Source organism: Arachis ipaensis, chromosome B10 (assembly GCF_059453495.1).
Source record: "Arachis ipaensis isolate K30076 ecotype BB chromosome B10, ASM5945349v1, whole genome shotgun sequence".
Lineage (NCBI taxonomy): Eukaryota > Viridiplantae > Streptophyta > Magnoliopsida > Fabales > Fabaceae > Arachis > Arachis ipaensis.
In genome coordinates this window covers 111,328,644-111,342,060 of record NC_142435.1, presented here as the reverse complement: position 1 = coordinate 111,342,060, position 13,417 = coordinate 111,328,644, and the positions used below count along the sequence as shown (strand labels likewise).

The following is a 13,417-nucleotide window of genomic DNA, read 5'->3' as shown; positions in this document are numbered from 1 at the left end:
CTAGATCCACTAACCACAGCCTAAGCTACCTAACAACCTAGAAATCCACTACAACATGCAAGTCTAACTATCCTAATTATGAACATAAACGAAATAAAAAATACAGAAAATTTACGAACGGATAAAAAAATGGTTGCGTGTTGCGGAACCTGGGAAGCGGAAGGGGTGGAACAGGAAGGAAGGTGGCTGCGGCGGCGTCCGACGCGGTGGTGGTGCACGGCGACGCGGTGGTGGCGGCGGAGGGGGCAGTGGCAGCGAGGATTTGGGTTGGTGATAGAGGAAGGGAGAGGGGGCTTACGGGTGGGTGGCGGAGGGGTGGGAGGCTGGGTTGCCAGCGGTGGGGGCGGTGGTCACGGAGACAGTGGTGGAGAGGGGAGGGGAGAGGAGGAAGGGAGAAGAAGGGAGGGGAGGGGGTTAGGGCGGCGGCATACGGGGTGGCAGTGGCGTTGGGGTGGTGGTGTGGCGGCTGGCCGGCGGTGGCTGGGAAGAAGAAGAAGAGAGAAGGAGAAGAGGGTTGGGGGTGAAAGGGGAGGGCTACACGACTGATAGGGTTCGCAGGTTGGGGGGGTTATATTATCGAATCCACGTGGCCGCGTGGGGCACGCGGTCGCGTGGTTGGGACGAGAATGGGAGTGGCGCGATTGCGTGGAGTGTGCGATCGCATGAGAGGGGGGAAAGAAGGGTGACGCGATCGCATGGGTCGCACGATCGCGTCGCTGGAATTTGTGCTAAACGCACGACTCCAGTGCCGTTTCAGCGCAACTCTCTGTCTCCTTTTGGGGCGATGTGCAATCCATGCGACGCAATCGCGTCGCTCACGCGGTCGCGTGTGGTTGGTATTGGGTAGTGACGCGATCGCATGGGGCATGCGATCGCGTGAGCCAATTTGTGCGAAACGCACAAGGGCCGCACGATTTCAGCCCAACTTTCTGTTCGTTGGATCCTTACGCCGATATATATATCACGCGGCCGCGTGGGTCACGCGGTCGCATGGGTGGTGTTTTTCGCGATATGACGCGATCGCATGGGGCATGCGGTCGCGTCGTGCAACCACTTTTTTTTTTATGCATGAAAAGTGCAGAATGCAATGACTATCATGGATGCTTATGCATGATTCCAGGTTTAATAAATAAAAATGAAAAAGGAAAAATGAAAGCAATTAACAAGAAATAATATGAAAAAAAAAGAAGCGATCATACCATGGTGGGTTGTCTCCCACCTAGCACTTTTAGTTAAAGTCCTTAAGTTGGACATTGGAAGAGTATCCTGTTATGGTGGCTTGTGTTTAAATTCGTCCAAAAATCTCCACCAGTGCTTGGAATGCCAATAGCCTCCGGGGTCCCAAACTAGGCATGTAAAGCTTCTGCGTAGCTTTAAACAGATATTCAGCCTCCCGGGATGACGAATGTCAGAACATAATCCATGATCCCAAGCTGTGTTTTTAGATCTGCCTCCGTTTTGATTTGTAAGTTTCCATTCGGGCGGGTTAAAGAGTAGAGTCTCACTGTGGCGACCAAACGTTCTCTGTGATCCATGCAATTGAGCACGATACCAATCCGTGTACTTCGAGGTGAAGCGTGGAACCTTATTGAACCTGGTGCACCAGCTCTGAATACGAGCCATTTCCCTCTTACTTTTAAAGCCGCAGAGAGCTCTAAGCTGGCCATCTGTTTCAAGCAAACCATATTCAAGTGAATAGGTAAAATTATAAGTTAAGTATTTTACCCACTTGAAGCTTGTATTGGGTGGTAATGGCCTTGGGATAGGTGTTTTTGGTGGTTCTGCAAGTTCCGTTTCCTTGTGTTCTTCTGTGAATTCTTCCGCTTCCTTGCAAAGATCTTCAATTGTATCTGTATCCTGGTCAAAGTCTTCTATGTCTTCCTCATCACTCGAGTCATAGATTGGAGGTTGAGAGAAATCTACCTCCACATCATCTTCATATTCACTTGGGGAATATTCTTCGATCTCAGAGAATTCACTTGCGGACGCAAGCTCATCACTAGGAGAACTAGACTTGTGACTATCATCATCAAGGAAATTTGCTTCTTGGATTATTCCGTCTGACTCTTCATAAACGACTTGCCTTGGAGATTGTACGGTATCCTCCTTAGCGTCAACTGTGGCATCTTGGACGGAGTTTTCCTCAATTCTGGATTCCCAAGGAAGTTCAGCATCGCCTAGATCTTCAACCAATTCAACCAACTCTTCTTCTTGAACAATGACAGCTTATTCCACTTGTTCTAGTATGAATTCATTCTCTGTCTTGCCCGCTGGAGTCTCTAGTATTTCTTTCATGCTACGCTCTTCATCGGGCTGTCCACATGGAGCTGTGGTTGATCCTTGTATATTTAAGCGCCTAGTAGCCCATTGAATTAGTGCTTGCTCCAGCTGTTGAACGGTTGTTTGAAATTTAATCATTGTTTCTTTTAGGCGATCCTTTGCTTCGCGGTTTTCCAGACTTGGACACGATACAAAGGAAAGTGGTGACGATCGGGAACGATTGGATTGGTATTGGGGTAAGGAAGGATCATATGATGGCGAATGGTGAAGAGAAGCTTGTGAGTGTGGTGGTTCGAGGTTATGTTGAAAGGATGGTTCATATGCACGGGGTGGGGCTTGTTGGTAGTTACAAGGTTGTCCACCATGTCTTTCAGCTGGGTATGCATAGTAGAATGGTCTCTGCCCAGGATATCTCGGAGGGTGTTGCTGCCTAAAGGGTTGATTAGATCCTCTTGGTTCCATCCATCCTTGATTGGTCTGACCTTGATGCACATTCCTGCTGTAACTTCTATTTCCTTTAACAATATTAGAACCAAACTCAAAGCGAGAGGGGTGAGAGTTCATAGTAGCAAATAAAGATAAAGAGGAAAAACGAAAATAAATAAACAGGGAAAAGGAAAATATTTACAATAACCAATAATAAGGCACACGTTAGCAGTTCCCCGGCAACGGCGCCATTTTGACGTCGGGATTTCTACCAGTAAAGAAATTCATAGAAACGGTTGCGTTGTAGATATAGTTTCTAAACCGGCAAAAATCCCTTCGTACAAACGTTTTGGTTGTCACAAGTAACAAACCCCTTTAAAAATTGTTAACCGAGTATTCAAACCTCGGGTCGTCTTCTCAAGGAACTGCGAGGAAGTATGTTCTTATTATTGGCTATAAAGGTTATAATCGGGGTTTAGAAGGTGAGAAGCAAGTAATCTGAATGACGAGTGAATTAAATGGCAATTAAGAATAAATAATAACTGTAAAGCGACTTTTAGCAAGGTAGAGAAATTAGAGGTCCAACTTAGTTATTGATGAGCGGATAATTTATACGCTTTTTGGCATTGTTTTTAGTATGTTTTTAGTAGGATCTAGTTACTTTTAGGGATGTTTTCATTAGTTTTTATGTTAAATTCACATTTCTGGACTTTACTATGAGTTTGTGTATTTTTCTGTGATTTCAGGTATTTTCTGGCTGAAATTGAGGGACTTGAGCAGAAATCAGATTCAGAGGTTGAAGAAGGACTGCTGATGCTGTTGGATTCTGACCTCCCTGCACTCAAAGTGGATTTTCTGGAGCTACAGAACTCGAAATAGCGCGCTTCCAATTGCGTTGGAAAGTAGACATCCAGGGCTTTCCAGCAATATATAATAGTTCATACTTTGGCCAATAATAGACGACGTAAACTGGCGTTCAACGCCAGCTTTCTACCCAAATCTGGCGTCCAGCGCCAGAAAAGGAGCCAAAACCAGAGTTGAACGCCCAAACTGGCACTAAAACTGGCGTTCAACTCCAAGGAGGACCTCTGCACGTGCAACACTTAAAGCCCAGCCCAAGCACACACCAAGTGAGCCCCGGAAGTGGATTTATGCATCAATTATTTACTTATGTAAACCCTAGTAGCTAGTTTATTATAAATAGGACCTTTTACTATTGTATTAGGCATCTTGGATTGTATTTTGATCCTGTGATCTCGTTTAGGGGGCTGGCCATCCCGGCCATGCCTGGACCTTCACTTATGTATTTTTAACGGTAGAGTTTCTACACTCCATAGATTAAGGTGTGGAGCTCTGCTGTTCCTCAAAGATTAATGCAAAGTACTATTGTTTTCTATTCAATTCTTCTTATTTCGCTTCTAAGATATCCATTCGCACCCAAGAACGTGATGAAGGTGATGATTATGTGTGACGCTCATCACCATTCTCCCCTATGAACGCGTGCCTGACAAACACTTCTGTTCTACATGAATTAAGCTAGAATGATGGCGGCATTCAAGAGAATCCGGAAAGTCTAAACCTTGTCTGTGGTATTCTGAGTAGGATTCAATGATTGAATGACTGTGACGAGCTCCTAACTCGCGATTGCAGGGCGTTAGTGACAGACGCAAAAGGATAGTAAATCCTATTCCAGCATGATCGAGAACCGACAGATGAATAGCCGTGCCGTGACAGGGTGCGTGAGCATATTATTCACTGAGAGGATAAGATGAAGCCATTGACAAGGGTGATGCCTCCAGACGATTAGCCGTGCCGTGACAGGGCATTGGATCATTTTCCCGTGAGATGACCGAAAGTAGCCATTGACAGTGGTGATGTATCACATAAAGCCAGTCATGGAAAGGAGTAAGACTGATTGGATGAAGATAGCAGGAAAGCAGAGGTTCAGAGGAACGAAAAGCATCTCCATTCGCTTATCTGAAATTCCTACCAATGATTTACATAAGTATCTCTATCCCTATTCTACTATTTATTATTCGAAAACACCATTATCACTTTATATCTACCTGACTGAGATTTACAAGGTGACCATAGCTTGCTTCATACCAACAATCTCCGTGGGATTCGACCCTTACTCACGTAAGGTATTACTTGGACGACCCAGTGCACTTGCTGGTTAGTTGTATCGAAGTTGTGAACCATGGTATTGGCACCATGTTCTTGGCACCATTGCCAGGGAAAGAAAGAGCCATGAATTTTACATCATTAAAGTGTAATCACGATTACGCGTACCAAGTTGCTCACGTTGCCAGGGATTGTTCGAGCCTGGACATCACAATTTCGTGCACCAAGTTTTTGGCGCCGTTGCCGGGGATTGTTCGAGTTTGGACAACTAACGATTGATCTTGTTGCTCAGATTAGGTACTTTTCTTTTTATTTTATTTTCAAAAAAAAAATTTTCAAAAATTTTTCAAAATTTTCTCATCTGTTTTCGAAAAAAAAAATAAATACATAAAAATGTTTTCAAAAATTTATTCAAAATTTTTAAAGAATGAATTCTCGTGTTTCATGAAGCATGTGAAGCCTGGCTGGCTGTCAAGCCATGTCTAAATTCTTTTGGACTGAGGCTTCCAACCATCAGCTCTTATACGACTGTAGGGTATGTCAGGCATGTCATGTCTGAATTACATGCTAAAGCTTGGCTGGCCATTGGCCATGTCTAGCGTTTTGGACTGGAGCTTTCATTGAAAGCTTGGCTGGCTAGTGGGCCATGTCTAATTCCTGGACTGAAGCTTTAGACTAAGAATGCAAGATTCCTGGAATTCATATTAAAAATTTTGGAATCCTTATTTTCCCTTTTCAATAAATTTTCGAAAAAAAAATCCAAAAAAAATTAGAGAATCATAAAAATCAAAAATATTTTCTGTTTCTTGTTTGAGTCTTGAGTCATGTTATAAGTTTGGTGTCAATTGCATGTGCATCTTGCATTTTTCGAAAATTCTCATGCATTCATGGTGTTCTTCATGATCTTCAAGTTGTTCTTGGTAAGTCTTCTTGTTTGATCTTGATGATTTTTTGTTTTGTGTCTTTTCTTGTTTTTCATATGCATTCTTGAATTCTTAGTGTCTAAGCATTAAAGAATTCTAAGTTTGGTGTCTTGCATGTTTTCTTTGCATTAAAAATTTTTCAAAATTGTGTCTATGATGTTCATCTTGACATTCATAGTGTTCTTGGTGTTCATCTTGACATTCATAGCATTCTTGCATGCATCACATGTTTTGATCTAAAAATTTCATGCATTGCATAATTTTCATGTTTTTCATAAAAATTTCAAAAATCAAAAAAATATCTTTCCCTTTTTCTCTCATCAAATTCGAAAATTTGAGTTGACTTTTTCAAAAATTTTTAAAATCAAGTTGTTTCTTATGAGTCAAATCAAATTTTCAATTTGAAAATCTTATCTTTTTCAAAATCTTTTTCAAAAATCAAATCTTTTTCAAAATTCTTAGTTATTTTCGAAAATTCCAAAAATATTTTTCAAAAATCTTTTTCTTATTTTTATATCAAATTTTCGAAAATAACATAATCAATTAGTGTTTTTATTCAAAAATTTGAAGTTTGTTACTTGCTTGTTAAGAAAGATTCAAACTTTAAGTTCTAGAATCATATCTTGTGATTTCTTATGAATCAAGTCATTAATTGAGATTTAAAAAAATCAAATCTTTTTCAAAACTAATTTCAATCATATCTTTTCAAAAATATCTTCTTATCTTATCTTTTTCAAAAATATCTTTTCAAAATATCTTTTCTAACTTCCTAACTTCTTATCTTTTCAAAATTTGTTTCAACTAACTAACTAACTTTTTGTTTGTTTCTTAACTTTTTCAAAACTACCTAACTAACTCTCTTTCTCTAATTTTCGAAAATATCTTCCCTCTTTTTCAAAAATTTCTTTTTAATTAACTAATTATTCTTATTTTTATTTTTAATTTTAATTTAAAAAAATTTCGAAAAAATACTAACAATTTTCAAAAACCATTTTCGAAAATCACTAACTCTTTTTCAAAATAATTTTCGAAAATTATCCCTCCCCCATCTTATTCTATTTATTCATTCATATCCTAACATCTCATCTTACATATCTAGCCTCCTCACAGTTGTGTTTCTTCCATTATATTATATTCTTTGTCTCCCCCTCTTCTTCTACTCACACAGGGATCCCTATACTGTGGTATAAAGGATCTCTATTATTATTATTATTTTTCTGTGCCTTCTTCTTTGTCATATGAGCAGGAGCAAGGATAAGAACATTCTTGTGGAAGCAGATCCAGAACCTGAAAGGACTCTGAAGAGAAAATTAAGAGAAGCTAAAATACAACAATCCAGAGATAACCTTTCAGAAATTTTCGAACAGGAAAAGGAGATGGCAGCCGAAAATAATAATAATGTAAGGAAGATTCTTGGTGACTTTACTGCACCTAATTCCAATTTACATGGAAGAAGCATCTCCATTCCTGCCATTGGAGCAAACAATTTTGAGCTGAAACCTCAATTAGTTTCACTGATGCAGCAGAACTGCAAGTTTCATGGACTTCCATCTGAAGATCCTTTTCAGTTCTTAACTGAATTCTTGCAGATATGTGATACTGTTAAGACTAATGGAGTAGATCCTGAAGTCTATAGGCTCATGCTTTTCCCTTTTGCTGTAAGAGACAGAGCTAGATTATGGTTGGATTCTCAACCCAAAGACAGCCTGAACTCTTGGGATAAGCTGGTCACGGCTTTCTTAGCCAAGTACTTTCCTCCTCAAAAGCTGAGCAAGCTTAGAGCTGATGTTTAAACCTTCAGACAGAAAGAAGGTGAATCCCTCTATGAAGCTTGAGAAAGATACAAACAGTTGACCAAAAAGTGTCCTTCTGACATGCTTTCAGAATGGACCATCCTGGATATATTCTATGATGGTTTATCTGAGCTATCAAAGATGTCACTGGACACTTCTGCAGGTGGATCCATTCACCTAAAGAAAACGCCTGCAGAAGCTCAAGAACTCATTGACATGGTTGCTAATAACCAGTTCATGTACACTTCTGAAAGGAATCCTGTGAATAATGGGACGCCTATGAAGAAGGGAGTTCTTGAAGTTGATACTCTGAATGCCATATTGGCTCAGAATAAAATATTGACTCAGCAAGTCAATATGATATCTCAGAGTCTGCATGGAATGCAAGCTGCATCCAACAGTACTCAAGAGGCTTCTTATGAAGAAGAAGCTTATGATCCTGAGAACCCTGCAATAGCAGAGGTAAATTACTTAGGTGAACCTTATGGAAACACCCATAACTCAACATGGAGAAATCATCCAAACTTCTCATGGAAGGATCAAAAGCCCCAACAAGGCTTTAATAATGGTGGAAGAAACAGGTTTAGCAATAATAAACCTTTTCCATCATCCACTCAGCCACAGACAGAGAACTCTGAACAAAATGCTTCTAATTTAGCAAATTCTAGTCTCTGATCTATCCAAGGCCACTGTAAGTTTCATAAATGAAACAAGATCTTCCATTAGAAATCTGGAAGCACAAGTGGGCCAGCTGAGTAAAAGGATCACTGAAATCCCTCCTAGTACTCTCCCAAGCAATACAGAAGAGAACCCAAAAGGAGAGTGCAAGGCCATTGACATAAGCACCATGGCCGAACCTGTAAGGGAAGGAGAGGACGTGAATCCCAAGGAGGAAGACCTCCTGGGGCGTTCAGTGATCAATAAGGAGCTTCCCTCTGAGGAACCAAAGGACTCTGAGGCTCATCTAGAGACCATAGAGATTCCATTGAACCTCCTTATGCCCTTCATGAGCTCTGATGAGTATTCCTCTTCTGAAGAGAATGAGGATGTTACTGAAGAGCAAATTGCCAAGTTTCTTGGTGCAATCATGAAGCTGAATGCCAAATTATTTGGCATTGATACTTGGGAAGTTGAACCTCCCTTGTTCATCAATGAACTAAGTGATCTGGATCAACTGATATTACCTCAGAAGAGACAGGATCCTGGAAAGTTCATGATACCCTGTACCATAGGCACCATGATCTTTAAGGCTCTGTGTGACCTTGGTTTAGGAATAAACCTCATGCCCCTCTTTGTAATAGAGAAACTGGGAATCTATGGGGTGCAAGCTGCTAAAATCTCACTAGAGATGGCAGACAGCTCAAGAAAACAGGCTTATGGACAAGTAGAAGATGTATTAGTAAAGGTTGAGGGCCTTTACATCCCTGCTAATTTCATAGTCCTGGATACTGGAAAGGAAGATGATGAATCCATCATCCTAGGAAGACCTTTCCTGGCCACAGCAAGAGCTGTGATTGATGTTGATAGAGGCGAACTAGTCCTTCAATGGAATGAGGACTCCCTTGTGTTTAAAACTCAAGGATCTCCCTCTGCAACCATGGAGAGGAAGCAGAAAAGGCTTCTCTCAAGGCAGAGTCAACCAGAGCCCCCGCAGTCAAACTCTAAATTTGGTGTTGGGAGGTCTCAACAAAGCTCTGCACATCTGTGAGGCTCCATGAGAGCCCACTGTCAAGCTATTGACATTAAAGAAGCGCTTGTTGGGAGGCAACCCAATGTCTATCTAATTCTTATTTTTATTGTTTTTCATGTTTTCTTAGGTTCATGATCATGTGGAGTCACAAAATAAATAAAAAAATTGAAAACGGAATCAAAAACAGCAGAAGAAAAATCACACCCTGGAGGAGCATCTGTCTGGCGTTCAGCGCAAGAACAGAGCATGGTTCTGGCGCTGAACGCCCAAAATGGGCAGCTTCTGGGCGCTGAACGCCAGAACAGGCATGCTTCTGGCGTTCAACGCCAGAAATGGCACACAAATGGGCGTTGAACGCCCAAAATGGCCACCAACCTGGCGCTGAACGCCCAGAGTTGGGTACAAAGGCATTTTTACATGCCTAATGGGTGCAGGGATGTAAATCCTTGAACACCTCAGGATCTGTGGACCCCACAGGATCCCCACCTACCTCCACTCACTTCTTCTCACCACTCTCTTTCACACAACCCCATAAACACTCTTCCCCATAAACCTACCTCATAAACTCCACCTACCTTCAAAATTCAAAACCAATTTCCCACCCAAACCCACCCATATGGCCGAACCTTAACCCCCCTCCCTTCCCTATATAAAGACCTCCATTCTTCATCAAATTCACACAACACACCCCTCTACACTCTCCTTGGCCGAAACCACATCTCCCTCTCCCTCTCCATTTTCTTCTTCTTCTTCTTCTATTCTTTTGTTTATTGCTCGAGGGTGAGCAATATTCTAAGTTTGGTGTGGTAAAAGCATAAGCTTTTTTGTTTTTCCATTACCATTGATGGCATCTAAGACCGGAGAATCCTCTAGAAGAGGGAAAGGGAAGACAAAAGCTTCCACATCCGAGTCATGGGAGATGGAAAGGTTCATCTCCAAAGCCCATCAAGACCACTTCTATGATGTTGTGGCCAAGAAGAAGGTGATCCCTGAGGTCCCTTTTAAACTCAAAAGAAATGAGTATCCGGAGATCCGACATGAAATTCAAAGAAGAGGTTGGGAAGTTCTAACAAATCCCATCCAACAAGTCGGCATCCTAATGGTTCAAGAGTTCTATGCCAATGCATGGATCACCAAGAACCATGATCAAAGTAAGAACCCGGATCCAAAGAACTATGTTACAATGGTTCGGGGGAAATACTTAGATTTTAGTCCGGAGAATGTGAGGTTGGCATTCAACTTGCCATACATGGAAGAGAACGCACGCCCCTACACAAGGAGAGTCAACTTTGATCAAAGGTTGGACCAAGTCCTTATGGACATATGTGTAGAAGGAGCTCAATGGAAGGTTGACTCCAAAGGCAAGCCGGTTCAACTAAGAAGATTGGACCTCAAGCCTGTAGCTAGAGGATGGTTGGAGTTTATTCAATGCTCAATCATTCCCACTAGCAACCGGTCTGAAGTTACTATAGACCGGGCCATCATGATCCATAGTATCATGATTGGAGAAGAGGTGGAAGTTCATGAGATTATACCTCAAGAACTCTACAAGGTGGCTGACAAGTCCTCCACCATGGCAAGGTTAGCCTTTCCTCACCTCATTTTCCACCTATGCAATTCAGCTGGGATTGACATAGAGGGAGATATCCTCATTAAAGAGGACAAGCCCATCACTAAGAAAAAGATGGAGCAAGCAAGAGAGCCCAGTCATGGAGCTCAAGAGGCGCAAGAAGCTCATTTCCATGAGATCCCGGAGATGCCTCAAATGCACTTTCCTCCACAAAACTATTGGGAGCAAATCAACACCTCCCTAGGAGAATTGAGTTCCAATATGGGACAACTAAGGGTGGAACATCAAGAGCACTCCATCATGCTTCATGAAATAAGAGAAGATCAAAAAGCAATGAGGGAGGAGCAACAAAGACAAGGAAGAGACATAGAAGAGCTCAAGGACATCATTGGTTCCTCAAGAAGGAAACGCCACCATCACTAAGGTGGATTCATTCCTTGTTCTTGCTTTCTCTGCTTTTCGTTTTCTATGTTATGTGCGTATCTATGTTTGTGTCTTCATTACATGATCATTAGTAGTTAGTAACTTTGTCTTAAAGTTATAAATGTCCTATGAATCCATCACCTCTCTTAAATGAAAAATGTTTTAATTCAAAAGAACAAGAAGTACATGAGTTTCGAATTTATCCTTGAACTTAGTTTAATTATATTGATGTGGTGACAATGCTTCTTGTTTTCTGAATGTATGCTTGAACAGTGCATATGCCTTTTGAAGTTGTTGTTTAAGAATGTTAAATATGTTGGTTCTTGAAAGAATGATGACTAGGAGACATGTTATTCGATAATCTGAAAAATCATAAAAATGATTCTTGAAGCAAGAAAAAGCAGCAAAGAACAAAGCTTGCAGAAAAAAAAATAGAAAAAAAAATAGAAAGAAAAAGAAAAAGCAAGTAGAAAAAGCCAATAACCCTTAAAACCAAAAGGCAAGGGCAAATAAAAAGGATCCCAAGGCTTTGAGCATCAGTGGATAGGAGGGCCTAAAGGAATAAAATCCTGGTCTAAGCGGCTAAACCAAACTGTCCCTAACCATGTGCTTGTGGCGTGTAGGTGTCAAGTGAAAACTTGAGACTGAGCGGTTAAAGTCAAGGTCCAAAGCAAAAACAAAGAGTGTGCTTAAGAACCCTGGACACCTCTAATTGGGGACTTTAGCAAATCTGAGTCACAATCTGAAAAGGTCCACCCAATTATGTGTCTGTGGCATTTATGTATCCGGTGGTAATACTGGAAAACAAAGTGCTTAGGGCCACGGCCAAGACTCATAAAGAAGCTGTGTTCAAGAATCATCATACTGAACTAGGAGAGTCAATAACACTATTCGAAATCTGAAGTTCCTATAAGATGCCAATCATTCTGAACCTCAACGGATAAAGTGAGATGCCAAAACTATTCAAGAGGCAAAAAGCTATAAGTCCCGCTCATTTGATTGGAGCTATGTTTCATTGATAGTTTGGAATTTATAGTATATTCTCTTCTTTTTATCCTATTTGATTTTCAGTTGCTTGGGGACAAGCAACAATTTAAGTTTGGTGTTGTGATGAGCGGATAATTTATACGCTTTTTGGCATTGTTTTTAGTATGTTTTTAGTAGGATCTAGTTACTTTTAGGGATGTTTTCATTAGTTTTTATGTTAAATTCACATTTCTGGACTTTACTATGAGTTTGTGTGTTTTTCTGTGATTTCAGGTATTTTCTGGCTGAAATTGAGGGACTTGAGCAGAAATCAGATTCAGAGGTTGAAGAAGGACTGCTGATGCTGTTGGATTCTGACCTCCCTGCACTCAAAGTGGATTTTCTGGAGCTACAGAACTCGAAATAGCGCGCTTCCAATTGCGTTGGAAAGTAGACATCCAGGGATTTCCAGCAATATATAATAGTTCATACTTTGGCCAATAATAGATGACGTAAACTGGCGTTCAACGCCAGCTTTCTACCCAAATCTGGCGTCCAGCGCCAGAAAAGGAGCCAAAACCAGAGTTGAACGCCCAAACTGGCACTAAAACTGGCGTTCAACTCCAAGGAGGACCTTTGCACGTGCAACACTTAAAGCCCAGCCCAAGCACACACCAAGTGGGCCCCGGAAGTGGATTTATGCATCAATTACTTACTTATGTAAACCATAGTAGCTAGTTTATTATAAAAAGGACCTTTTACTATTGTATTAGGCATCCTGGATTGTATTTTGATCCTGTGATCTCGTTTAGGGGGCTGGCCATCCCGGCCATGCCTGGACCTTCACTTATGTTTTTTTAACGGTAGAGTTTCTACACTCCATAGATTAAGGTGTGGAGCTCTGCTGTTCCTCAAAGATTAATGCAAAGTACTACTGTTTTCTATTCAATTCTTCTTATTTCGCTTCTAAGATATCCATTCGCACCCAAGAACGTGATGAAGGTGATGATTATGTGTGACGCTCATCACCATTCTCCCCTATGAACGCGTGCCTGACAAACACTTCTGTTCTACATGAATTAAGCTAGAATGAGTATCTCTTAGATCTCCTAACCAGAATCTTCGTGGCGTAAGCTAGAATGATGGCGGCATTCAAGAGAATCCGGAAAGTCTAAACCTTGTCTGTGGTATTCCGAGTAGGATTCAATGATTGAATGACTGT

General features: G+C 41.2%; 1 non-coding gene across 1 annotated transcript; it reads right to left on the bottom strand.

Moving 5' to 3' along the window:
- Nucleotides 1-7,525: 7,525 nt before the first annotated feature.
- On the bottom strand, nt 7,526-7,633 carry LOC148581313 (small nucleolar RNA R71). Its single transcript, XR_015895489.1, has one exon. It is a non-coding gene; the product is annotated as a small nucleolar RNA R71 (small nucleolar RNA).
- Between the last annotated feature and the right edge of the window lie 5,784 nt (nt 7,634-13,417).